At 43.7% G+C, this 27,620-nt stretch overlaps 1 long non-coding RNA gene across 2 annotated transcripts; it reads right to left on the reverse strand.

Moving 5' to 3' along the window:
• Positions 1 to 1,999: 1,999 nt before the first annotated feature.
• LOC129052323 (uncharacterized) lies at positions 2,000 to 27,620 on the reverse strand. 2 transcript variants are annotated; one of them, XR_008517324.2, is made up of 4 exons: positions 27,460 to 27,620; positions 27,236 to 27,348; positions 24,956 to 25,049; positions 2,000 to 2,795 (listed from the first exon to the last, which is right to left on the reverse strand). It is a non-coding gene; the product is annotated as an uncharacterized LOC129052323 (long non-coding RNA). The 2 variants fall into 2 exon arrangements; XR_008517326.2 differs by lacking the exon at positions 2,000 to 2,795 and adding an exon at positions 19,319 to 21,676.

Here is a 27,620-nt window from a genome sequence, read left to right on the forward strand (position 1 = left end):
TTGGCCTCCCGAATCCAGTGTCCATGCTTCCAGTCTTCTGACCTTTTCATAGCCAGGTAAGGAGGAAGCATTTCTTATTTAAAGCAAAAAGAATTGTCTAGTCTGCATGATAAAGAAAAGTTCCTTCACACAGGGTGAAATGGATACTCTCAAAGCCCTTTTCCTGCCATCCTTCTATCTTTGTTCTTTTCCATGCTCCAGTCCAATTCCAAATCTGTTTTAGGAAACAAAAAATGTATATTTTGCCACTTTTTTTTTGAGATAGGGTCTTGCTTTGTTGCCCAGGCTGGAGTTTAGTGGCATGATCACGGCCCACTGTAACCTCAACCTCCTGGACTCAAGTGATCCACCCATCTCAGCCTCCTGAGTAGCTGGGACTACAGGCATGCACCACCAGACCCATCTGATTTTTAAATTTCTTATAGAGATGGGGTCTCCCTATGTTGTCTAGGCTGGTTTCAAACTCCTAGAATCAAGGGACCCTTCTGCCTTGGCCTCTTAAAGTGCTGGGATTATAGGCATGAGCCACTGCACCTGGTCTTGCCACAGATTTTCTGAAACTCAGAAAAGAGGAAAGGGAAGGGAAATAAGTATTTAGAGAAATCATTTTTCGGAACATCTTCAAAACTGAGATTGTGCAGAGATGAGGTCATGGGGCCTGCCTGCCTGCCTTTTCCATGGTGGGGAAGAAGCAGAATTAAATTTCCGTCAGTCCTGCCCCACGTCCTGGCTCTCCCCCACATCACCCTACCAGCTTTCTTTTCTGATAGGGCTCCAGAACTCCACATGGTGGACACTTGTCACTGGGAATGATTCAGGCTTTAATGGGGCTGCTGGGAGGGGGCACAGGGCTTGGGGGCCAGAGGAAGTGGAGCAGGAGTTGTGGCAAGAGGTACAGGGAACAAGCTGCCCCATCACCTTTCCTGAAACATCAAGCAAGTTAACAGGAGGATTTGTTGTGGTTTGGAGTTGGACCTTGGATTATCACTGTCACTGGGTCTGTCACGCACGGTTTGTGACATTGGGCATGCTATTTCATCACTCTCTACCTCAGTTTCCCCTCCATAAAGCCAGGTCATTGGTGGCTGTGGGGGGGATTGATCTATTGGGGGTGTAAGATTGTGTGAAGTCAGTAACCTGGGATGGGGGTGCTATTTGAACAGAGCATGCCAAGGAAGGTGTGTTTGAGCCAGGGGATCTGCAAAGAAAATATGGTTCCCAGACAATCATGTCTCCATTTTCATCAGAAGAAATCCAGGGGCAGAGTTCAGTGATGAAACAAGTACTTAACTCAACCAAGACTCAAACCCTGGTCTTCTGTTTTCTGGTGTTGTCCTCTGGCCAAAATAACCCTGTCATGTTTGGTTGAAATCATTATAAGTGCTGCCCCAGATGCTACCTAGGGCTCCTCCAAGTTTCTAGTTCCTCCTTCCACAAACCAGAGGCCACAGCCCTTGATTTGAATTTTAAATTATCCAGGAACCTCCTACCCAAAGAACACACAGCCCTTATGTACAGCAGCTGGTGGCAGCTAGCTGAGTTCGAACAGATGCAAGAATCTCATAATCTGGGACAGATATTAATCTGTCTTTTCTGTAACAGCAAAACAGAAGGGTGAGTCTTGAAGCAGTGCAGGGGGAAACCCCTTATTGTGCAACTCTTTTGTAACTCCTGGGCGGAGTTTGGACATGTGACTTCTGCTTGAAATTTAACATTAGGGGAAGGACCATTTTTGGTCATAGCTGAGGTGATGACATCTTGGCAACTGGAATGGACATGACCTCTGTTCCATGTACTATGAGTAACTGCCCCCTCCCCATTTCTCAAAGTCATGTTCAGATGGCAAAACTGCCTGGGATTACCACATCTGACTCTTGCTAGCTGTTTCTGTGTCTATGGCTTCATACTCTCCAGACATAGACCTGGGGCTCAGCACGCATGTTTGTTTGAGTGGCATAAGGTCAGAAGCACAGATCCAGGAGAGACTGTGGCCTGGAGGAAGGTGGGTTGGTTGGAGGACAGAAAGTGGAGGTGGGAGCGAACGAAGATAAGTAAACAAAAAAATGAGCTCTTAAGCAAAAAAGATTGCCTGTCTGCTGTAGCCTGTAAAGCTCTGATGAGAAATACCTTTATGATTTGCTGGTAAACTCCACCCAATTTGGTTCTGGAAGAGGTTATTTTTCATTGCAGTGCAAGCATGTAATTAGTTAATTGGGAAATATGGCACCATTTTCAAAGTTCACTTTCATCTGTCATCTCATTTACACCTCCCTGTGACCTGGGAGATTGGTTTTATTATGCCCATTTTACAGATATGGAAACTGAAGCTCGGAGAGGTGAACCCCCTAAAGAGAAATTGGAGAGGCTTATCCTGACTCATCCGTGATCCCTGATTCCTTGTGCTTGAGATGCAGACTGTGGCTTGGGAATACGGGAGGGCTCAGAGGGCTGGAGCTCAGCTGAGTGGCCGGACGTTCCCCCAGAGGGTACCCTCCTTTGGCTTCCTGGTGACCCTAGTAGTTGTCAATAGTGCTGCAGGTGCTTCATGCCTTCCCACCGTCTGGGTGAAGCTCATCCTAAGGAATTAGCATCTCATTTCTAATTCTCAGGTCCTCAGCAATCAGACTTGTATTTTGGGTCAAATTTGCATACCTTGGGGCTTCTGTCTTCTCGAGCTATATATGGACCCCAGAGCAAATCTCAACCATGGTTCAAAGTCAGCCTCTGGGAATCTGCAGATCACTGGAAGCCAGGCTGTCCACACTTGCTGGAAGCCACTTCCTAGTGAAGGAGCCCTGGAGGAAAGAGGCAACGGTATAGGAATCTCCCTAGAGTGAGAAGCATGGAGCCCAGCACTTCAACTATGTCTGTGGCTGGAGACAAAATAACCAGTTGCTCCTGGTCGCTGCACGTCAGCAATTGTATCACAACAAGAGGCCACAGGGCATCACCCTACCCAACACTGTGATGGGGGCCGGGGTCACATGTGCTTAAGTGTCTCTGTAAATCAGCCCTTCAGTTGGGATTAAGACAGTTCAGGATCCCAAGAACACACATGCACACACACAACCCACTTGCACATACATGTGTGCAGTCACACATCCAGAGACACACATATACATACATATACACACATGTGCATGTGTGCATACAGGTATTCACATGCACACACACATGCACACTGATACACTAACACACATGTGCATATGTGCACACATGCACACACACACACATACACCACTCCTTTTGCTTGCTTCACCTTTTCTGTCTCTGCTCCTCCTGGTGGTCATAACCTCCCATGCCCTGTCTCCTGTATCAATGCCCCGGGACTACCTACTATAACAAAGTGTCACAAACTGGGTAGTTTAAAGCAACAGAAATGTATCCTTTCACAGTTCTGGAGGCTAGAAATCCAAGATCATGGTGTCTATAAGGTTGGTTCCTTTTGAGTGCAGTGAGGACAGAGCCGGCTCCAGCCCCCTCTCCCCTTGGCTGGTAGATGATCATCTTCTCCCTGTGTCTCTTCATGTCACTTTCCCTCCTTGCTCCTCTCTGTGTCCAAATTCCCCCTTTTTATAAGGATACCAGTCATATTGCATTAGGGCCAGCTCTAATTATTTCATTTTAACTCAATTACCTCTGTAAATAACCTACCTCCAAAGACAGTGTCATTCTGAGGTTCTAGGGGTTAGGACTTCAACATATCAATTTGAGGGCACACAATACAGCCCATATACCCCTCAACACTAAATAAGTTACATGGTAGTTCTATTTTTACTGCTTTGAGAAATCTTCATCCTGTTTTTCGTAGTGGCTGCACTAATTTTCACTCCCATCAACCGTGTGTCCCCTTTTCCTGGCATTTTGATTTGCATTTCTCTCATGATTAGTGATGTTGAGCTTCTTTTTTCATATACCTGTTGGCCATTTGTATGTCTTCTTTTGATAAGTGTGTATTCATGTTTTGACCACTTTTTAATGGGATTATTAATATTTGTTGTTGTTTTTACTGTTGACTTTGTTGAGGTTTTTGTATATTCTGGATATTAGTTCCTTGTCCAAATGAATAGTTTGCAGATATTTTCTCCCATCCAAAAGGGCATCTCTTCCCTTTGTAGATTGTTTCCTTTGCTGTGCAGAAGCATTTTAATTTAATATAGTCTCATTTGTCTATTTCTGTTTTTGTTGCCTGTGTTTTTGAGGTCTTAGCCATAAATTGTTTGTCTAGCGCAATGCCCTGAAGTGTTTTTGCTATGTTTTCTTCTACCAGTTTATGGTTTCAGGTCTTATGCTCAAGTTTTTAATTCACCTTGGGTTGATTTGTGTACAAGGTAAGAGATAAGTGTTCAGTTTCATGCATCTATACGTGAGTATCTAATTTTCCCAGCATCATTTATTGAAGAGGGTGTCCTTTTACCATTGTATGCTCTTCATACTTTTGTGGAAAATCAATTGGTTGCAAGTATGTGGATTTATTTTTGGATTGTCTGTTCCATTGGACTATGTGTCTATTTTTATGCCAATACCATGCTATTTGGGTTACTATAGCCTTGTAGTATATTTTAAAGTCAGATAGTGTGATGCCTTTTTCTTTTTTCTCAGAATTGCTTTGGCCATTCAGACTCTTTCACACTGTTTTTTCTATTTCTGTGGGAAAAAATGATGTTGGTATTTTGATAGGGATTTCATTGAATCTGTAGATTGCTTTGGGCAGTATGGTCATTTTGATTATATTAATTCTTTCAATCCATGAGCATGGGATGTCTTTCCATTTGTTTGTGTTCTCTTTCATTTTTTTTTCATTAGTATATTATTATTTGTGCAGTGAGCAGAGCAAAGTCAAGCACACTGTTTCTAGAACCTGGCTGGCTCCCCTCCCCCAGCCCAGCTGATTGTCCTGGTTGCCAGGCACTTGTTTGCATTAGAGACAGAACACTCTGCAGGGTTCTGAATGGTCAATCGCGGTCCTTAGGCCACTGGCAAACAGAGGCAGAGCCACAGAGGGGCTGCTACTCCTCAAAATGTCTCTCCAGCCACTCTGGAGCTGGTGGGGGCTGCCCTGCTGGTGATGGCTTGAGAGAACCCCTGGGGGTCCCTGTGCATCCCGGGGAGGTCCCGGTTTGTGCCGCTGTGGTGATCTTAGTCATCAAGAGATGACACACTTTATGACAGAGGAAAAGAGCTGAGCCAAACGCTGTTTCCATCAGGAAGTCCATGTAGAAGGCAGCCAGAACATGTAGAAGGATGGGAGTCAAGACACAGCCCCAGGAAGCCTTCAATTCACCCTTGATGGAGGCCAGGCCTTGAACGTTATAATCCCTCTGCTTGTCAACCATTAAAACAAATCTGAGCAGGTCTTCCCTGCAGGACATAGGAGGCTTTCTGGAAAAAGCATGGAAAAACAAGCCTCCTAAATGTTCTCAAGTGACTGATGTAGGACACATCCTGAAAGGATCAAAGGAGGATGAAGAAAAACTTCAGAAGAAAATGACAGGTGGTTTGAATGAAAACACTCATTTTGCAGAAAGTCCAGAAGTGCTCAACCAAGAAATTACAAGATGGAAGCAAAGAGTACAGAAAAAGGAGGTGAAAGAAAAGCTGGAACTTTTGAATGCACAAATAAAAAAAGTCATAAAAGATACCACGAGCCAATTAAAATCTATGGCTGAAAACTTGCTGGACACCATGTGGTTGCGAGATTTCCCTAGGGACCACAGTGACGAGAACTAGAAAGCAGAGCTAAAGAGGAAAGCAGAGCTAAAGAGAAAAGCAGAAAATGAAGACCGCCTCCCCCAGCCCCAGCCCTCCCAACTATAAGTCAGAAGAGTTTGCTGGGTAACGGTGACTTAAATGTGTCCTGTGAAAGTCAAGAAAAATCAAGAAATAGCCAGACAATTGTGGGAAGAAAATGCAATGAATGAGAGCTCACAGGAAAAATCAAATGCCTCCAAACTGAGAAAGCATCTTTGCAATTTGAAAATTCCTAGCTGGGCCAGGTGTGGTGGCTCATGCCTGTAATCCCAGCACTTTGGGAAGTGGAGGCAGGCTGATTACCTGAGGTCGGGAGTTCGAGACCAGCCTGGGTAACATGATGAAACCCTGTCTCTACTAAAAATGCAAAAAATTAGCTGGATATGGTGGTGTGCACCTGTAATCCCAGCTACTTAGGAGGCTGAGGCAGGAGAACCGCTTGAACCTGGGAAGTGGAGGCTGCAGTGAGCCGAGATTGTGCCACTGCACTCTAGCCTGGCAACAGAGCAAGACTCCATCTCAAAAAAAAAAAAAAAAAAATCCTGGCTCACAGGTGGGATCCAGAACCTGCAGCTGAAGTTTCAAATCCTGCCTGAATCACATCAACAACATATAGTGCAACTTCAGAGATCATCTGAGGTGGAAACACACAGCTTAGAGATGAAGAAACTTCCCAGCGTGTGTAGAAACGTGAACACACACAGCAGATTTGAAGCCTCTACAAGGAGATGGACAAAGACATCAGCAAAGAATTGGAGAGAACCACTTCCTTCTGTCAGAAGGAGATTATCGGCCGGGCGCGGTGGCTCATGCCTGTAATCCCAGCACGCTGGGAGGCCTAGGTGGGCGGACCACGAGGTCAGGAGATGGAGACCATCCTGGCTAACACAGCGAAACCCCATCTCTACTGAAAAATACAAAAAATTAGCCGGGCGTAGTGGCGGGCGCCAGTAGTCCCAGCTACTCGGGAGGCTGAGGCAGGAGAATGGCGTGAACCTGGGAAGAGGAGCTTGCAGTGAGCCGAGATCGCGCCACTGCACTCCAGCCTGGGTGACAGAGCGAGACTCTGTCTCAAAAAAAAAAAAAAACAAAACAGAAGGAGATTATCATCTGTGAGGAAAGAGCTCAGGAAAGCTGGAGGGCAGTTCTGTCCACTGAGAGAAAGCTCCAGGAGCTAAGGAAAGAAGATGATTGTAGTAGGCCGATCCTGGCTGACGTGGAGTTCAAGTTCCAGGCTTTCCCTGGGGGATCCTTTGCTCCTGCTTCTCCAGGCACAGCCCACAGAGGCCCAGAAGTAGCAGGGGTCCCCTGGGTCATCAGGTCCCCAGCAAGGAGGAGGGAGGTGCTGTGAGGCTCAGGGACCCAGGCCACCAGGTTTCACTCAACTCTCCCAGCAGTGGGGCCCTGAATGCGCAGGACCTCAGCAGGACACAGCAGCCTGGGCTGTCTCTTTAAAGTGATCTTGATTTATCTCTTTTTAGTTTAGCTATTGTTACTTGGGATGCCACGATTTTCGTTTCTTGAAGTTTGGTATAGCATTATAATTTTATGTTAGTATTTTAAAATATGGACTTATTAATGTAATTCTCATAAATATAATTCCTCATCACTGGACCCTTTAAATTACATGGTATGAGTATTGCACTTTTATTTAAGTTCACCTTTTATGTTTGAGATGGGTGGAGATGTTTAAAACAATAAAGTTCATTTCTGAATGCCATAAGCTGTTATTGTACATCTATACAAGTAACAATATTTACCTGAATAAATTTTAATTGTTTTTAAAAACAATGCAAAAAAACTTAAGAACAATATACCATTCAAACTATCTAATATTTGTATTAGTTTAGTCCTAAATTTATTGATTAATCTGGGAGAGTCGATATTTTATAACTATTTGTTTCTTGTTTTGTATTTTTCTTAACCATTGATGTTTTAAGACAATGTTGTTTAAACATTTCTAAACTACATAATCAACAAAAAGATTTCCATTGATGGCAAACCCATTCTCTGTTACACACACACACACAACACCCCGAATGTTGAGAGAAGGGGCTTTCAGTTTTTATGTCAGTACCTGAAGAAAATGTAGAATTGACAGAGATACAAAGTGTTTTTATAATATTTATATAAATAAAGGAAAAAATTTGTACGTACACAATTTGTACACACAGAAAAGACAACTAAATTATCTATACACTAAAGGAGAGTTGCCTGATGTATCAGACAAGATTTCAACAAGAAACAGTTCATTCCAAATGGTGCAGATGAAGAGAGTTTGATAAAGGAAAGTTTCCTGAGCTGTCAGTTTCCTATGACAGTTTCCTGGGCAGAGATAAAGGCTTGGACAAGAGATGGTGAGGCTCCCAGGGGCTAGCACTAGGGAAAAGGTAGTCTCACCTCTGGGCCTGAAGGGAGGATGTGGTGTCATCTGAGCCCAGTGAGGAACTGTCTTGGGACCTGGGGAAACTAGAGCTAGAGGTGCCTACTAAGGTGGCCACAGCTCATTGCTGGAGCTGTGCCCCTTGCTCCAACTGTCTCTGCAGCTGGCTGGGAAGGGTGGGAACATCAAAGAAGGCTCTCTGGAGGAGGTGGTCCCTGAGCTTAACACTGATGGATGAGTAGGAGCTACCTCCAATGCTTTTCACACATGAAGGGGTAGATGAATCACTTGGAGATCTTTCACTAAGCAGGTTCAGATTCATCAGGTCTTGCAGCAGGAGCTGAGACCCCGGGTTGCTCCCAGGTGATGCCTACGGCAGGATGAGATGTGGAACAGCAAGAATCCTTCCATAAATACAGGGCAGGATCCGGGGAAGTTGAAGGGACAGGAGCATTTCCTGCAGACAGTACAGCCCAGGCAAAGACATGAGGGCACAGACCGCCTGGTCTGCGTGAGCTGCACCATGCGACTGGGGTCCTGCAGCCCAATATCAGGCAGGAAGGACAGGACCGTGAGAACCAGCATGCAACATATGCAGGGTGTCTTCCCAATTATCCTCAGAAACACTCATCTGCCATGGGCGAGTCTTGTCCTGAGGATACCACCTGTCCCAGAAAAGCGTGAGGAACCGTAGGCTGAAGGTCCCCCTTGGAGAAGCCACCGTGGAGGGTATGCTTGGCCTCCAGAATCTCCTGTGTGGGTCAGCAGCTCCCTGCTCTCCCAGTTGCTCAGCCCAGACATCTGGAAATCCCTCCTGACTCCTCCGTATCGATCCATCAGGTACTCTCCTAAATTCCGCCCTGCAAAGCCCCTCTACTCTTTTCTGTCCGTCTCAACCACCACCATCCTGCAAGCCACCATTACCTCTTCCCAGGTGCTCTGTTCCTTGGGTAACCACCTCCCTTACTAGGCCTCCACTTCACTATTACTTCCTTCAATTCATGTCTGCACACGGCCAGAGTGGACCTTTTACCAAAGACTTGAGCATGCTTCATACGAAGCCAGACCTTGGCCTGCATGCGGTGAGTGTGCAGCAGCCCTTGGCCTTGGTCCTTGTCTCCTACCTCGGGTCATGAACAGCAAAGGTGAGCACACATCCCTGAGTGCTCTGGACGGGTCTGGCTGGGGCCAGTGTATCATGCTGTGCCCAGTATATTATTCACAGCTCCCTTTCACTCTTAAAATTGCTTCAGTTACGACAATAAATTATATGATCACACAATGAATGGGTCACTTGAATTCAAACTTTTCAAAGAGAACTGCAACATTCTTAAAATATAGAAGCTCATGAGAAAATAGACAACATGAGTCAAATCAAACTCTAAATACAGCCGTGGACAGTCAAAGAAACGCCACTGCTTTGCCAAGTTAGCCCATGTGGGAACATTACGTTTTTGGTTAAGACCATTCTATATTCTTAAAGGCCAAATATAAGCCACCTCAATTTTGGGAAGGTCCCAACAAAAGCTGAATGATGTGTAAGCATAGTTTAAAGTTAAAGCCCCTCTAATTTATCGTGGACCTGAAGATATTACACTTGAAAAATCATTTCACAAGAGTCCATTCTAAAGTTTGTATGATGCAACGTTCTTGTGAATTATAGACAAATGATTCATCTGTTTGACTCAGATTCAAGGACATTTTTTGTGGTGAAGTAAAACACTGAGTCTCAAGATATAATGTAAAGATATGGAGTTGCTATGCCAGGAAAAGAACTATAGAAAGGGCAGCTAGGAAGTCAATGCAATAGTCAGCACACCTCTGGGGCCCTCCCTGGGAGCCTCTGATTCCATTACTCTTGGGTGGGCCCTGGACATCTATATTTTCTCCAAGTTCCATTCATGATTCTAATGCTCAGCAAAGCTGGGGAACCACTGCAATAAGGCATGATCTCTCAAGACATGCATCTGCCTCTGACTCAGCACAAGGGGCACCCCACTTCTCACGTCTTGTGACTGCACGGTGCACAGTGTGGTCAGTTCGGACTTTATGTCAATCTCTGTCCTTCTCCACCCTGTGGGGTGCTGCTGACCTGTGGGGTGTTGACCACAAACAGATTCCTACCCCATGTTTCTTGGGGGTTCCTCCCATGGGGATTTCCACAAGGAGACAGGAGATTCACTCTCCCGCCTCCCCCAATCTCTGCTTTTGTTTTTGTTTTTGTTTTTTGAGACAGGGTCTCACTCTCACCCTCAGGCTGGAGTGCCGTGTCATGATCTCGGCTGACTAGCAACCTGCGCCTCCTGAGTTCAAGCGATTCTCCTGCCTCAGCCTCCCGAGCTGCTGAACTACAGGCACATGCCACCACGCCTGGTTAATTTTTTTATTTTTAGTATATTTTAGTACATTTGGGATTTCACCGTGTTGGCCAGCCTGGTCTTGAACTCCTGACCTCAAGTGATCTGCCCGCCTTGGCCTCCTAAAGTGCTAAGATTCCAGACGTGAGCCACCATGCTCTCCTGCCTCGCTTTTAACCAGCTGGCCTTGAGCTGGCTGCGTCTGTGGGCCTGAGGCTATGCTCCTCTCAAAGGCTGACTCTCCATGGCTCTCCTTGTGGTTCCTCTAACTAGTCCCTTCCCTTGTCCCTCGAGGCTTAGAAGTTGCTGAAGCTGAACTGCTGGGAGCCCCAGGTTACTGCCTGTATTCATTACCTGTGTCTGCTGTAAGAAATTTCCACACACTCATTCACTTAAAACAACATATATTTATTATCTTACATTTCTAGAGGACAACAGTCCAGAAATAGTCCCACTGGGCTAATGTCAAGGGCTAGTGCCCTCTGGAGCTCCCAGAGTCAGCCTGTATTCCCAGGCTTACGGCCCCTTCCACCATCCTGAGAGCCAGCAGTGTGGCATCTTCAACTTTCTCTCTGCTCACCCTCCGCTTTCACCATCATTCATCTCTGACTGTGAGGATCCTGCTTCCCTCTTTCAAGGAATCCTGTGATTACCTGTGTGATCCATGACAGTCTGCCCATCTCCAGATCCTCAGTCACCCTGTAAAGTCTCTTTTGCCGAGTAAGGCAGCATGTTCACAGGTTCTGGGTAGCAGGAGGTGGACCTCTTGGGGGTCATTATTGCGTGTACCACACCTTGCTTTCTACTTTGCAGTTTCCTACGCCCACGCCTTTGTGAACAGCCCCTTGGTGTATGAACCCTCCTCAAAGTCACCTATTTCCAGCATCATTTTTTCCCTAACTCTGTGCACCATCTCCAGCACTTATTTTTCAAATGCATTGAAAAGATAGACTCACTTAGCATTTATGGAACAGCTTTCCAAGGAAATGAATAGATTTGAGCAGTTTGCTGATAGAGGTGCCCAATGGAAATATCAAAGTACAGATGAGAATGTTGGTGGTTTCCGTGAAGTGAAGCTGTCTGACCAGACAATAACATGAGAATCATATCTCCACAGAGATTACCCACTTTTGAATCACTCTGTCAAGGTGTTGGCACAATGCTGCCCTCATTATCGAAAGGCGATGACTACAACAGTCTTGTTCATTCAAGAGCTGTACTCCAGTCAAGGAACTGAGAACCTCCCAGCGGGCACAGCCTTGTGCTTGGTTGTGCAACCAATGTGCCTTATTTCTAATTTCACACACAATGTGTGTGATCAGCAAAATAAGGGCCCCCCAAATATGTCTATGCCCTGATCTCTGAGGCCTGTGAATATGCTGTGTTACATGGTCAGAGAGACTTTGCAGATGTAATTAAATTTAGGGACTTTATAATAGCGGGATTGTCCTGGATTCTCTGGGTGGGCTGAATTAATTCCATGGGTTCTTCAGAGTAGGGAACTCTCTTAGGCTGGGAGCAGAAGAGGGATGCAGCAGGAAAAGAAGTCAGTGGGAGTCTGATCCTGAGATGGATGGCATGCACGCTCACTGGCCCTGAGATGCAGGGGCCACGTGTGAGGACCAGAGGGAGATCTCTAGGGGCTCTGACGGCTCCTCCCAGCTGACAGCCAGCAAGGAAACAGGGACTTCAGCCCCACAACCATGGGAACTACTAGCAGTATCGATGAACCTGGCTGCTGATTTTTCCCAGAGCCTCTTAGTAAGAACCCAGCTGGTTGACATCTTGGTTTCAGGCTTACAGAACCCAAAGCAGAGAAAGCAGTTGAGCTGACCCAGACTTCTGACCTACAGAACTGTCAGGCAATAAACCGTTATTGCTTTCAGCCCCTAGCTGTGTGACTGTTTGTTATGGCAGCAACAGAAAACTAAACCAAGCCATTTCAGTGAGAGCAGGATAAGTGCTGTAAAATAGTATTCTCTAAAAGAGAAAATTTTCATTGTTTATTTCTGATGATAAAAATAATACACTCTCATTCTTGGAAAACAGAACAACATGGAAAAAAATAAAGAGAAAATTAAAATTACTTATAATCTTACCAACCAGAGATCATTATCATTATTGTGATAGACTATATCATGTTCCCTCAAAATTTGCATGTTGAAATTCCCAACCACCAATGGGACTGTATTAGGAGGTGGGGTCTTTATGGAGGTAATTAAGGTAACTGAGGCCATGAGAGTAGGGCTCTGATCCAATAGGATTGGTGTCCTCATAAAAAGACAATTTAATAATTATATATATTGTATATACACAACCTCTCCCTCTCTCTCTCTCTGCTACGTGAGGACACAGCAAGGGGAGAGAGCAGCTGTCTGCAAGCCGGGAAGAAAGCCCTCATCAGAAACTCAATAGGCTGGCACCTTGATCTTGGACTTCCAGCCTCCAGAACTGTGAGAAATAAATGTCCGTTGTTTAAGCCACTCAGTTTATAGTATTTACTTATGGCAGCCCAAGCATACTCATACAATTACTGATCACATTTTCCTGTATTCCTTATGATATTTTAAAGCCCACATACAATATTTTTCTTAGAAGTAAGATCATGTCATATATAATCATATAGCTTCTTAATAAGTAACATTGTTACCATTAATATGTTACCAGAAAAATTTAAAAATCTGTTTTTCAATGACTACATAATAGTTTTTCAAGCTCCATAATGGCAAGATCTTTCCTTTTTTAAAAAAGTGAGTTTTAATTTACATGCAGTAAAATGAACAGATAGTAAGAGTTCAGTTTGATCAGTGTATTAAGTTCATTGTTGCACTGCTGTAAAGAAATACCTGAGACTGGGTAATTTGTAAAGAAAAGAGGTTTAATTGGCTCATGGTTCTGCAGGCTGTACAGAAAGCACGTCAGCCTCTGGGGAGGCCTCAGGAAACTTATAATCATTTCAGAAGGCAAAGAGGCAGCAGATGCATCTTCCGTGGCTGGAGCACAAGGAATAGAGAGAGAGGAGAGAGGTGTTGAACACTTTTAAACAACCAGATCTTGTGAGAACTCCATCACAAGAAGAACTTCAAAGGAAGAAACTGCTCCCATGATCCAATCACCTGCCACCAGGCCCCCGCTCCAACATTGGGGATTACAATTCGACATGAGACTTGGTCAGGGGCACAGATCCAGACCATATCAATCAGTTCTGACAAATGCATTCAGCTATGTAACTCACACCACTGTCAATATATAGATGTTTTCGATCACTCTAGAAAATTCCTTCTGTGACACTTCCTGATCAATTCCCACCATTCCAGAAACAACTTCTATTCTCATTTCTATCCCCATAATTAGTTTTCCTTGAGAAGGTCATAAATGTTATCATACACTATGTACTTTTGTGTCTGCTTCTCTCACTTGGAATAATGCTTTTGAGATTCATGCATGTTACTGTGTGTTGGTGCTTTGGTCCTGTCTGTTGCTGAGTCATGTATGGATACACTGCAATTTTGTTATTGGTTCACCTGTTCGTGAACACTTGGGACATTTCTGTTTTTGAGCTAGTATGAATAAAGCTGCTATGAACATTTTTGTGCAAGGATTTTTGTGGGCATGTGTTTTCATTTCTCTAGGAACTGAATTGTGAGTCATAGGATAGATATATGTTTAAAATTGTAAGAAACTTCCAAACCATTTTCCAAAATGGTTATATCATTTTACATGCTCACCAGCTACATATAAGAGTTCCAGTAGTTCAGCTTCCTCTGCTGTACTTGGAATGGTCAATCTTTTTCATTTTAGCCATGCTAGAGGGCTGAAGTCCTATCTCAGTTTTAATATACATCTCCCTGATGACTAATGGTGTTCATGTGCTTATTGGTCACATATCTTTTTTGGTAAAGTATCTTTTCAGTCTTTTACCTAATTTTAACTAGGGTTGTTTGTTTTTTTATTATTAAATTGTAGCAGTTTTTAAAATTATATGCAGATGCTCCCTGATTTGCAATGGAGATACATCCTGATAAACCCGTTGTAAGTCAAAACTACCATAAGTTGAAAATGCATTTAACACTCCAATAAAGCCATCATAAAGCCAAAAAATCATAAGAATTGATATTTTCTCCCAGCCTGTGGCTTGCCTATTTCATATCTTAATAATGTCTTTTGATGGGCAGAAGTTTTCAATTTTGTTGAATTCTCATATGGCTTGGCTGTGGGTTCTCATCCAAATCTCATCTTGAATTATAATTTGAATTGTAATCCCCACATGTTGAGGGAAGGACCTAGTGGGACATGATCGGATCATGGGGGCAGTTTCCCCCATGCTGTTCCTGTGATAGTGAGTTCTCACAAGATCTGGTTGTTTAATAAGGGTCTGGTGCTACCCCCTTCTCTCTCTTTCTCTCCTGCCACCATGTAAGATGTGCCTTGCTTCCCCTTCGCCTTTGTGAGGCCTCTACAGCCATGCAGAACTGTGAGTCAATTAAACCCCTTTTCTTTACCCAGTCCCAGGTAGTATCTTTATAGCAGTGTGAAAACAGACTAATACAAATTCCAATTCCAATTTTAGTGAATTCCAATTCCAAATTTTGGTGAATTGCAAAAATTTTTATCTATGACTCTGCTAACAAATGTGTCCACCCCCAAATTCATAAAGACATTTTTAAAGTTTTCTTCTAGAGGTTTTACAGGTTTATTATTATGATAAGGCCTATGGTCCACCTTGGAATAAATTTTTTGTATGGTATGAGGTAGGGATTGAGGTTCTTCCCTCTCCTCATATGGATTTCACTTATTTCTGCATCTGATTTTGGAAATTTCCTTTTTTCTCATTGAATTGCTTTGGCATCTTTGTTGAAAATACCATTTGACCATGTAGTTGGGAACTTATTTCGAGAATTTCTATTTTGCTCCCTTGATCTTTTTTTGTCTGTTCTTTCAGCAGTACAGTACTGTATTAGTCTGTTCTCATTCTGCTCATACAGACATATGCAAGACTGGGTAATTTATAAAGGAAAGAAGTTTAATTGACTCACAGTTCCACATGGCTGGGGATGCCTCACAATCATTGTGGAAGGCAAGAGAGCGTATGCAGGAGGACTCCCCTTTATAAAACCATCAGATCTCATGAGACTTATTCACTACCATGAGAACAGTATGGGGAAACCACCCCCATGGTTCAATTATTTCCACCTGGCTCTTCCTTTCACACACACAGATTATTACAATTCAAGGTGAGATTTGGGTGGGGACACAGCCAACTATATCAAGTACTGTTTTGATTACTACAGCTTTAGGTTAAAATTTGAAGTCAGGTAGTATAAGTCCTCCAAATTTGTTCTTTTTCAAAATTATTTTTGCCATTCTATGTGCTTTGAATTTTCATATAAATTTTAGAATCTGCTCATTGGTTTCTATTTTTAAAAACCATCTGGGATTTGGATTGGAATTGCATTGCACCTATACGTAAATTTGGAGATAACTAACATAATAAGAAAATTGTCTCCCAATCCATAAACATTGTATATATTTCCATTTATTTAGGTCTTCTTTTATTTCTCCACACATCTTACAGTTTTTATTACAGAGGTGTTACATACCTTTTGTTAAATTTATCTCTAAGTATTTCATATTTTGGGGTGCTATTGTAAAGAGTATTTTAAAACTTTTATTTTTAAATGCTATATAAAAATATATGTGTATATAAAAACACATACATATGGGTATATTTGTATATCTATCACTACAGCTATATGTTTATATTAATGTCTATATCTATATCTATCTTTGAGTCTCTATTTTCAGACTTGGGCAAACTCTACTCCTCAACTCATGGAACAATCTCAGTATTGATCTATGCATGGTAGGTGCATTTCATACATATGTATGTATTTTTAACAATGTAAGAAGCACCCTCTATTTCACCTTCCAAACAAAAACTTAACTGACCGTAATCTATATCTAATCACGTTTCCCTCCACTTAAGGCCTATCCCCTGGTCTCCATAGTCAAGTATCATCATCCCAAATCAATCTCTGAATTTATTGAATCATTTCCCTGTTCATGGATTTTGTGGTGATGTTTCCAGGTTTTTGCTGTCACAACTAATTCTGTAATAAGTATTTTTATGTGGTATATTTGGTCCAAACACTCATTTTATTCTTGGGATGTATTTTTATAATTGGAATTCCCATGCTAAAGTACATCAAAGGGCATGAACATTTTAAGATTCTTGATATAGTTTAGCAAAAGATATCCAGAGTGCTTGTATCAATTAACTCTTTCACCAGCAAGACAAGAATGCCCACTTCAGAGTACCTTTGCAAAAATTTATTAAATTTTTTTAACTTCGTTAAATATAATGAGTGACACTTTTAACTTTTGCATTATTCACATTTTATTAGACAGTGGTTTTTCCTACTCTGCAAATTTTCTATTTTGATTTTAAAATATTTGTATTTAATGATACTTAATGTATTGTGGAGAGTAGCTGCACATCACATTTATAGAAAGTATTTTTCCCTTTTAATTTTGTACATGATCATACCAAGTTTTATACATGCTTCATCCTCATGACCTAAACACCTCCCAAAAGGCCCAGCGCCCCAACAAACAGTGTTACACTGGGGATTAAGCTTCCAATACATGAATTCTGGGGGACACATTCAGACGATAGCAAATATTAAAACTATAAATTGTATAAAATTGTATAAACACAATTTACCTATTATCTGTTAGGAAGTGTCATTGTTCTAAGGTCATCCTAGTCCTGGTCAGCCAGTCTCACATGAAATAAAATCCACCTGGCTGTGAAGCCACCTCCTTCAGCACAGTGCCATCATCCCTGCTCTCTACTTAGTGAAAAACAATGGGACTTTTAAAGCGTTGCACTGGAAAGCATGACCTACTCCTCCAGCCTGATCTGGAGTAGCCTCAGACCCCCCAGCCCCTCTCAGAATGAGGGAACTTTCTCCAGCTCCGCAGGACTGTGCAGGGCCCCTTCCCAGTGCAGCCTTGACTGTGGGGTGCGGTCCCTCTGCATGCCACTCACAGGACAAGTTTAATCAAGCCCAGTTTAAGGATCACAACCATGATGTCTACAAAACCACGATGAACTACAACCATTTGTAGTTCATTAGTTCAGAAATTCATTACTGAACTTCTGTGAACCTCCACAGTGCAAGAGCCCTTTTTGAAAGGCAAATTTGGATAGATTCCCGGTTCAGGCTTACTTATATGCCAAGATAAATGAAAAGGGGATTCTTAAATGTCATTCAAAGACGATTTCTCATCTAGCACACACCCTGAGCTTCTGGAAGTCGCCCAGTCACTCACTACTTTATTCACCACATAGGTATTACACAACGACCACGAGAAAAAGTCATCGTCCAAACCAGAGAAAGGAAATTGACCGGTCACCTGTCCTGGGTGCATAGCCGCATGTGATGACAGGCAGGACCCTGGCAGGGCAGAGAAACCAGCTCTGTTCAGAGGTTTCCAGACTGTAAATTTCAAAGCCCTGTACAATTTCAACAACAATGAAAATTTAAGGATCAAGTGTTCTGGCCTTTCAACCTTCCACTTTGCCAAATAAGCAAACTGAAAAAATAGTTACACTCATTTTTGCTATCATTTTATAAAAGGATATTTTTAACAGAAAAAAAGGGTAAAGAAAGTTATCTTAGAATAAAAGACAGTTTCTCAATTAAGTTCATTTGAAGTATGAAAACTTGCTATACGTTCCTTATTTTTCTACTTTTGTTTGCAGACCAGTGCAAAAGCTTTTATATGGACCAATCCCAGTCAGAAAGCAGGCACTTGGAAACCTCATGTCTGTGAAGAACAAGGGGTGGAACCTCTGAAATCCTCCCCTTTGAGACTTCCTGTGCATTCACACATCCTTCTGTGTGCCTTGAAAATGTAAGAAACAGATGTGGGCAAGAGGCAGCCAGAAGTCTCCGGCACAGGCCCTGCAACCTATCTGCTCGCATCCTGCTTGTGAGACATGTCAGCGATAAACTCCAGGAGTAGTCACAAGGGGTGACAGTGGTTACTGCCTGGCTCTGCATCCAGCAGCCTGGTGGAGCCTAGGCTAAGTCTACAAAAATACGGAGCTCAGAGCTCCTACCTAGATGTTTTTGCACATCCAACAGCCTGGTGGAGCCTAAGCTAAGTCTACAAATATATGGAGCTCAGAGCTCCTACCTAGATTTCTTTGCTTTATTCAGGCAGAATTGACAAATTAGAAGGCATGTATTTAAGGTGTACTACTTGATTATTTGAAATACATGTACACAATTATGCTAATTAACATATCCATCGCCTCACAGTTACCTTTTTGGTATGTGATGAGAACACTCAAGATCTGACCTCTTAGCAAATTTCAAGTGTACAACACAGTATTGTTCATTGCAGTCACCACGCAGGACACTAGATCTCCAGAATTTAAGTTACATTTTGATTGATTAGGTATGAGTTGGGCCTAACGATAGCATTTTACTCTTTTTTTTTCTTTTTTCTTTTTTTTTTGAGACAGGGTCTTAACTGTCACCCAGGCTGAGTGCAGTGGCACAATCATGGTTCACTGCAGTCTCAACCACCTGGGCTCAAGCGATCTCCTACCTCAGCCCCACAAGTCGGTGGGACTACAGGCACACCACCACGCCTGGCTCATCTTCTATTTCTCGTAGAGACAGGGTCTCACTATGTTGCCGAGGCTGGCCAGGAACTCCTGTACACAAGTGATTCTCCCGTTTTGGGCTCCCAAAGTGCTGAGATTACAGGCTGGAGCCACTGCACCTGACTGGACATTTTACTCTTTATCACAGCATTAGATACACACAGTCTAAAATATCACAAGGCTTATAATGGAAACAACTAGCCCCTGGCTCTGCCTACCCCACCCTGCTCGTAGCCGTGAGATTACGACCACCAGTGCACTTAGTGATGCTTTTGGGAATTCACCTCTATGCTTGTTAATAACATGCTCATAGGGCTAGATCCTGATCCTCCACTGAGCACATTAACCTGGGGGGTCTGCAAAACCATGGCTTCTCCCCACTAAAGATGTCCATGTCCTAATCCCGGGAACACGGGATCCTGTGAACATGTCACTTTCCATGGCAGAAGGGACTTTGCAGGTGTGATTCAAGTAAGCATCTTGAGATGGGAAGATTTTCCTGGATTATCCAGCCTGGTCCAATATCATCATAAGGGTCCATATGAAAGGAAGGGATTATCCAGCCTGGTCCACTATAATCATAAGGGTCCATATGAAAGGGAGAGTTTATCCACCCTGGTCCAATATCATCATAAGGGTCCATATGAAAGGGAGAGATTTTCCACCCTGGTCCACTATCATCATAAGGGTCCATATGAAAGGGAGGGATGAGAGTGGAGTCAGAAAAAAAGAGAGGTCGCCGTGGAAGCAGAGGTTGGAACAATTCACTGTGAAGACAGAGGAAGGGGCCAAAGCCGAGGAATGTGGCAGCCTCTGGAAGCTGGAAAGGGCGAGGAAGATTCTCCTCGGAGCTTCTGGAAGGACAACAGCCCTGCTGACGCCTTGATTTTAGTGCAGTGAAGACTCATTTCAGACTTCTGAACTCCAGAACTGCAAGGTCACACTTGTGTTGTCTTAAGCCACTGAATGTCCAGTAATGAGTTACAGAAGCAACAGGAAGCCAATACAGCTCTTTAATACTCCCCCAAATTACCACCCTGTTGCCCCAACAAACATTCGCTTCTCTTTCTTCATCTTCCCAATGTTGTTTATCTGGGTCTTCAGGAAGTCAATACTATGATTATGTAAATATTTTCCACTGAGCCACATCAAGAAATAAGATTGCATTTCTGTCTCGTACATGTGTATGTTTTCAAGCTTATAATTACTTTGGATTTTCCCCGATGCACCTCTGGCTAATTTTCAACAGCCACAATTTACTTGTAAAACCCTTTCTCAATTCTATTTTCTGCACAGCCTATATATCAAAAAAAAAGTTCAGTTCATGTTTTTCCTGGAGGAATCCCTCCAGGAAACCCTGGTCTCCCAGCTTCCACCTGGACCGATGGCTCCCTGGGTCCCCTGCATGGCTGCCAGCCTGACAATCCCTTCTGTCCTGCTCTGCTTCATTGATTTCGCTGCTGAGACTCCTCTTTCTTGGTTTTCTCTCTTATCTTGGACGAGCACGTGCCCAGTAACTGCCTGAGAAAGGGTGCAGACAAGAAACATTTCTTGAGATCTTGAGTGCTTGAAAATGCCTGTATTGCATTTTCAAAATTGATCAGTAGTTTCATAAGCCAAGAATTCCACATTAGAAATTCGTTGCCCTTCCAGAATTTTGAAGGCCCTTGTCTTCTAGCTCCCTGTGTTGCTGTTGAGAATTCTAAAGGCCTCCTGATTGCTGATATTTGCTAAGTGGCCTCTGTGTTCCTCTAGAAGCTTCTAAGGCCTTCTCTTTATCTCTGCTGCAGTGATATTCCATGATGATCTGCCTTGGCCTGAGCATCTGTCAGGAGATTTATACCACTTAGCTCTAGGGAATTTTCTTGCATTTTAAAAAATAACTTATTCTCTATATATTTTTTTCCTTTTCTCTCTTTTGGAATTCCTGTTTGTCAGGAGTTCAACCTTCTTCTCTTGTCTTTTCATCTCTCCTCTCCTATTGTTGGCTCTTCGGCCTTTTGCAGTATTTTTTTGGCAAAAATTCTCATTGTTATCTTCTAATCCTCCTGTAGAATTTTGTTTCAGCTCTGTCCTCTTTCCTGCCCCCAATCCTGGAGCTATGAATGTTCCTGCTAGGAGCCTGATCTTGAATCACAAGTATACAGTTCCTCTTAAGTCCTAGAAGGTTTTAATTGTGGGTTTGTCCAGAAAGTTTCCCTCTGCTCCCTGAATTGCCTGTTTTCTCTGAGATCCTTTCTGTCTTGTCTTTAGTTTCTGTTTGTCTGTGTTAGAGGACTTCCTGTCTGGTGATCCTTGGCTATCTATTCATAGTTAAGAGTGAGGCCCTAAAATATTTATCAGAAACTGGTGTGCTGGGGCAGGATTTGCCTGTGCAGTGAGAGGCAAACTACATGTTCAGAGGAGCCCACATTGTTAGCATCTGGAGCCTGTCTTCTGGGTGATGTTGTCCTCAGAGGTCATCTGTTTTCCTGCTTGCTGGTTATAGGTTTGGCTATGGCTGCCCTGGAGCAGGGATGGGGAAGGGGCCGGAAGTCCACCATTCAGTGTGCACAATTCATACCCCCACCTCACCCTGCACTGGAGTGCCAGCTGCCTCGATTTCCCAGAGGATCACCCTCAAGTCTCTTGTGGGATCAAGGAGCTAGTGTCTGCCTGAGCAGCAGATCTAACAACCCTTGGACAGCATTCAATAACCCACCTCTTGCCAACCCCATCTCACCCCAACCTTTCGAGGGCCTGGAGTCTGATTCCTGAGGCTCTCGGGTGGATCCTCAAGGTCTTCTGCTTGCACCTCTGACTGCAGACACTCGGTAGCCAGCTTCCACTAGCACCTCTGACTGCAGACACTCGGTAGCCAGCTTCCTTCCCTCCGCTAAGTCACCTCCCACCCATGGCTGTGTCTGCTTTCCCCTTCAGACATAACTCACATTGTCATTCATCTTATTTAATCCCCAGTCCTGGGCTCCTCATCCTGTAGATTCCCTGTTTTCATGCTTTTACTGACATTTTAGGGGGGCTGGGCTGAAAAATATTGAAAGTGCATGTGCCACCGGCCATGTTTAAGCCTCTTCTGCCTGGGCTGGGCATGGTTGTTCATGCCTGTAATCCCAGCACTTTGGGAGTCCGAGGTGAGTGGACCACCTGAGGTCAGGAGTTCAAGACCAGCCTGGCCAACATGGTGAAACCCCATCTCTACTAAAAAATACAAAAATTAGCTGGGAGTGGTGTTGGGCGCCTTCAATCCCAGCTACTTGGGAGCCTGAGGCATGAGAATCACTTGAACCTGGGAGGGAGAGGTTGCAGTGAGCCGAGATCGGGCCACTGTGCTCCAGCCTGGGTGACAAGAGTGAAACTCCATCACCAAAAAAACAAACAAAAAAGCCCCCCAGAAAACAAAGACTCTTCTGCCCATGCCTGCCATAGACACTGAAGGGAAAACGCAAAGCATCTTCCAGGAAAGCTGACTCACAGAGGTGCACAGAGCCAATCCAGGAGCTTCTCTTTCTCCCACAGCATGCACCCATCCCCAGCAAGTCCTGCCAGCTCTGCTCTAAACAGGACCAGGCTCAAAGCTCATCTCTTCACCTCCTTCACTACCTTCCCTACCATTCGTCTGGGATTCCTGCAGACACCTCTGACTAGACTGCCCTGCTGTGCCCTCTTCAGTCTATTCTCAGAAATTAGACTCAGCTGGAGAGATTCCTGTTAAAATAAAAGTCAGATAATATGACCCCTTCATTCTAAACCCTCCAACAGCTTTCCATTTCACTCATGACAATATCCTAAGGCCTTACTATGAACTGCAGAGTCAACACGATCTTTCCATATCACCTCCTACTCCTGGCCTCTTTGCTTAATCTGCATCAGGCACACTGAACTCCTTGCCATTTCTCACACACACTGAGTGTGTTCCAGCCCCAGGGCCTTTGCACTTGATGCTCGATCCCCAGATACTCCTATGATCATGCTTTCACTTACTTCCATGCTCAGCTGAAATGTTACCTTATCAGAGACCTCCATTGTTTTATCAATCTATTTGTGGCCTGAAAAAGTCTGATTGTGATTCCTGGGTTCCAAACACCTTGATCCTTCAGCTGCTGATATTACAATCAGAAATTCATGCTGGTTATTGGTATTCTGACTTCTATTTGGAATCCATGAAGATCCCTAGGCCAACACTTCTCAAGCTTTAACGTGCATGTGAACCAGAAAGATGCTAGCCAGTGCTTCTTAGACTTTTACATACAAAGGAATCACTTGGAGAGCTTGCCAAATGCAGATTAAGACTCAGCAAGTTTGGGACTGGACCAGAAGTTTGCATCTGTAACACGCACCCAGGTGATGTCGAGCCTGCTGCTCCCCAGCTTACCTTTTAAACAACAAAGTCTACACCAAGGTGAAGATACTGCCCCTCTCATCCCAGACACACAAGAGAGAGAGGCTGGGCCTTCACACCTCCCATCACCACCTGTGGGCAAGTTACTCCATCAGCCAGAAGATGGTCAGCTCTTACAGCCTCAAAGGTCTAATGACGCAACAGCTGCAGCACCTGCTCCCTGGGTGCCCACCTGTGGGGTGAGTCAGCAGCTGGACTGAGATGACAGCTCATGAGCATGTCTCCTGGGACTGTGCCTGTGGCCTGGGCTTAGGCCAGACTCTGTCAGCAACTAAATGCACCTGGAAGGCTCTCCTCAGCTCTGCAAATCCCACCAGCTGCCTGACCTGCTTTCCCCAAGCCCTACCACTCCTCTTGCCTACTCTGCCTTCGTCACCCCAGTTAGGTCAAATGGCATTCTCTTCAGAATGACCTCTACCCTCTGTTGAGACTCTGCTATCTGCCAAGCAGTGTTGCAGGTATTTCCCTTGCATCATTTGATTTAACTCTCATAAGTGTGCTATGGGATGACCGTTATTACCTTCTTTTAAGATGAGGAAGTGAAACTGCAGTGACAGTAACTAATTTGCTCAGGATCACAAAGCTGGGAAGTGATGGAGGTGGGATCCCAGGCTGGCTCTCTGATTCCATCTTGGGCAGGGGACATCACATCTGTGCCACCACCCTACTTGCAGTCTACCAGGCTCCACCACCTCCATTATCTTAGTGGACAGGTGGAGAAGCACCACCTCATCTTTGTGGAGGGAAATGCTGTACTTCAGCTTCCTTCATCCTAACACCCAGGGGAAAGGAAACATCCCAGTCCCATCTCAGCTAGCTTTCCTGTCTTACCTAATATAAGATGGGATAATAACTGAGACTCCCAGGTGAAGTTCACAGCCCAGGGACACAGGCTCACTAAAAACCTGAAACCTAATCATTGGACTCTATATAGAATGATTGGCCTCCCCCATTTCTGCCCAGCACATCAGCAGTGCTCTTTTGTAGTAACTGGAACACAATACAAGCTATATGTCAGTGAGCTTGAAGATATATGAATAGAAACTTCTCAAACTGAAAGACAAAGGGAAGAAAGACTGAAAAAAAAATGGAGCACCATGTTTAAAAATGGCAGGACAATTACAAAAGGTGTAACATACCTGTAATGGGAATACCAAAAAAGAAGAAAGGGAGAAAGGAACAGAAACAATATTTGAAGTAATAATGAGTGAGAATTTTCCAAAATTAATGAGACACCAAACCACAGATGCAGGAAACTAAAGAGAACACCAAGCAGGATGGATATTTTAAAATGTATACCTAGGTATATAATATATATTCAAATTTCAGAAAATCAAAGATGCAGAGAAAATAATGAAAGAATTCAGAGGTGGAAAAAAACCTACCTTACATATGGAGGATCAAGGGTAAGATTACATCAGACTTCTCCTCGGAAACCACGCAAGTAAAAAGAGAGTGTGGAGTGAAATCTTTAAAGTGCTGAAAGAAAGAAAACACCACTAGCTATAGATAGAATTCTGTATCCAGTGAAATTATCCTTCAAAAGTGAATGTCAAATACTTTTGCAAAGAAAGAAAAACTGAGGGGGTTTGCTGCCAGTAGGACTTCCTTGGAAAAGAAGGGAAAATGGCATAGGTGAAAAACTCAGGTCTACTAAAAGGAATGAAGAGCATTCAAGAAGAAAGAAATGAAGGCTAAAACGAATATTTTCTTTTTCTTATTTTATGCTAATCTAACAGTTTATCATTTTCTTCAAGATAATAATAGTAAACATGTATTGGGTCATTATAGTTTATAAATTAGTGAAATGAATGACAAAAATGTTATAAGAGATGAGGAAAAGAATTGTGAATACTCTGTGATAACATATTCTTGCTACACATGAAGTGGTATTGTGTTATTTGAAAGTAGACTTGGATCAGTTTTAAATGTATATTGCAAAATCACAGGTAACTACTAAAAAATTTGTAAAGAAGTATAACTGATATATAATGAAAGAGGAAATAAAATGGAATCATATAAAATTCTCAAGGAAAATCAGAAAAGGAGAAAAAAGTGTAAGAGGAAAAAGAAACAGGGAACAAGGGAAACAAATAGAAACAGTAATAAATATGGTTGATAGTATATCAAATATATCAATAATTAGTCTATATGTCAATGTTCTAAATATGTGAATTACAAGACAGGCGCTGTCTGGGTGGATAAAAAAAAGCAGACCTAACTGTATGTTGTCTACAAGAAACCCACTTTAACTATAAAGACACAATTAGAATAAAAGTAAAGAGATAGAGATAGATACACCATGTTAATGCTGGAGTAGCTGTATTTATATCAGACAGTGTGGACTACAGAATAAGTATCAGGGCAAAGGGGCAAGAAGGGAGGGCTGAGCAAGTGGAGCCAGGAGGAATTTTAGGGCAGTGGAACTCTTCTGTACTTTACTGTAATGGTGCATACATGACATTATGCATTTGTCAAAACTGCTAGAACTGAACAACACATGGAGTGAACCCTCACGTAAACTATGGACTTTCACAGACAACAATGTGCCAGTATTTTCATCCATTTTAGCAAACGTACTGCAACAATGCAAAATGCTAATAATAGTAGGGGACACTGTGGGAGGAGTCAAGGGTCTATGTAATATCTCTGCACAATTTTTCTTTAAACCTATCACTGCTCTAAAAAATAAAGCCCAGTTTTGTTTTGTTTTGTTTTGTTTTTAAAAAAAGAGGCCACGTGCAGTGCCTCATGCCTATAATCCCAACACTTTGGGAGGCCAAGGCAGGAGGATTGCTTGAGGCCTGGAGTTTCAGACCAGCCTTGGCAACATGGCGAGATCCTATCTCTACAAAAAAAAAAAAAAAAAAAAAAATAGCTGGGCATGGTGGTACATGCCTGTGGTCTCAGCTACTGGGGAGGCTGAAGTGGGAGGATTGCTTGAGCCCAGGCATTTCAGGCTGCAATGAGCTATAATAATGCCACTCTACTCCTGCCTGGGCAACAGAACAAGACTCTGTCTCAAAAAAAGAGAGAAAGAAAGAAAGAAAGAGAGAAGGAAGAAAGGAAAGAAGGAAACTATCACAACTATCGCTTTAGGCGTTGGCTGACCTTGACCTCCACCCCGGCCCTCACCACCGGGCTAGTCAGAGCCTTAGTCCTCTACATCCATGGGGCCCCTACTGCCTGAGCTAGGCAACCCCTCAAGACCCCAGGGCTGGCCTTGGTGGACAGTTCTCTAATTTCATTCTTGGTAAAGGGACCGTGAGCGAGTGCTCATGGCAAAGTCCCAGAGGATGAACAAGAGGCTCTGAGTCTCGGTCTGCCAGAGGGATTCTAAGAGAGAGAAGTGGCTTAATAAACAAAAGGTGGCAAATATGAGCCAAAAGAAGGCCCCATCCCGTTGTAGTAGACATGCACTTCTGAAGACGGCTCAGTGGATTGGAGACTGTTCCCAGGGCCACCTTGGGAGGCATGAGGGAAGGAGCTTGGGTCAACCCGTCATACCCAAAGCAGAGACACCCTCACTCGGACACTTGCTGAGCAGGGACAAACCGGCTTCACAGAAAATTCATGAAATTTTAGACTCCACCAGAAATTTTAGACTCCATCTACTTATTTCTCCTGGGTTGTTACATTGAAAATCCAGGTCTCTCAGTTTATACCTTTGGGGAGACTCTTCAGTCCTCTCCCCATCTGCTGACATTAACCAAACACAAAGGAGAAAGGGGTCTCAGAGGAGGGTCCCGGGGACCTTGGTGGGCAGGAACCAGCTTCCCTGTGCAGAAGGAAACTTGAAATCAGGAGACTGAGCCTCACCCAGGAACAGGCCCCTCCACTGTGCCCTGAGAGGCCCTTGTGGACAGGAAGGGACAGGGCATAGCCTCACTTCGACCCTCTGGGTTTGCTGTGGGGCCAGCTGGACCTGGTGTGGCTGAGCTCCAGGGTGCTGTCAGCCATTCCCAGTTCCCCCATGATCTGGGTGGGGAATACAGTATCACCTCTATCTGTGCAGTGAGCACAGCAACGTCAGGGACACTGTTTTTAGAA

This window comes from Pongo abelii, chromosome 22 (genome assembly GCF_028885655.2).
Source record: "Pongo abelii isolate AG06213 chromosome 22, NHGRI_mPonAbe1-v2.0_pri, whole genome shotgun sequence".
NCBI lineage: Eukaryota > Metazoa > Chordata > Mammalia > Primates > Hominidae > Pongo > Pongo abelii.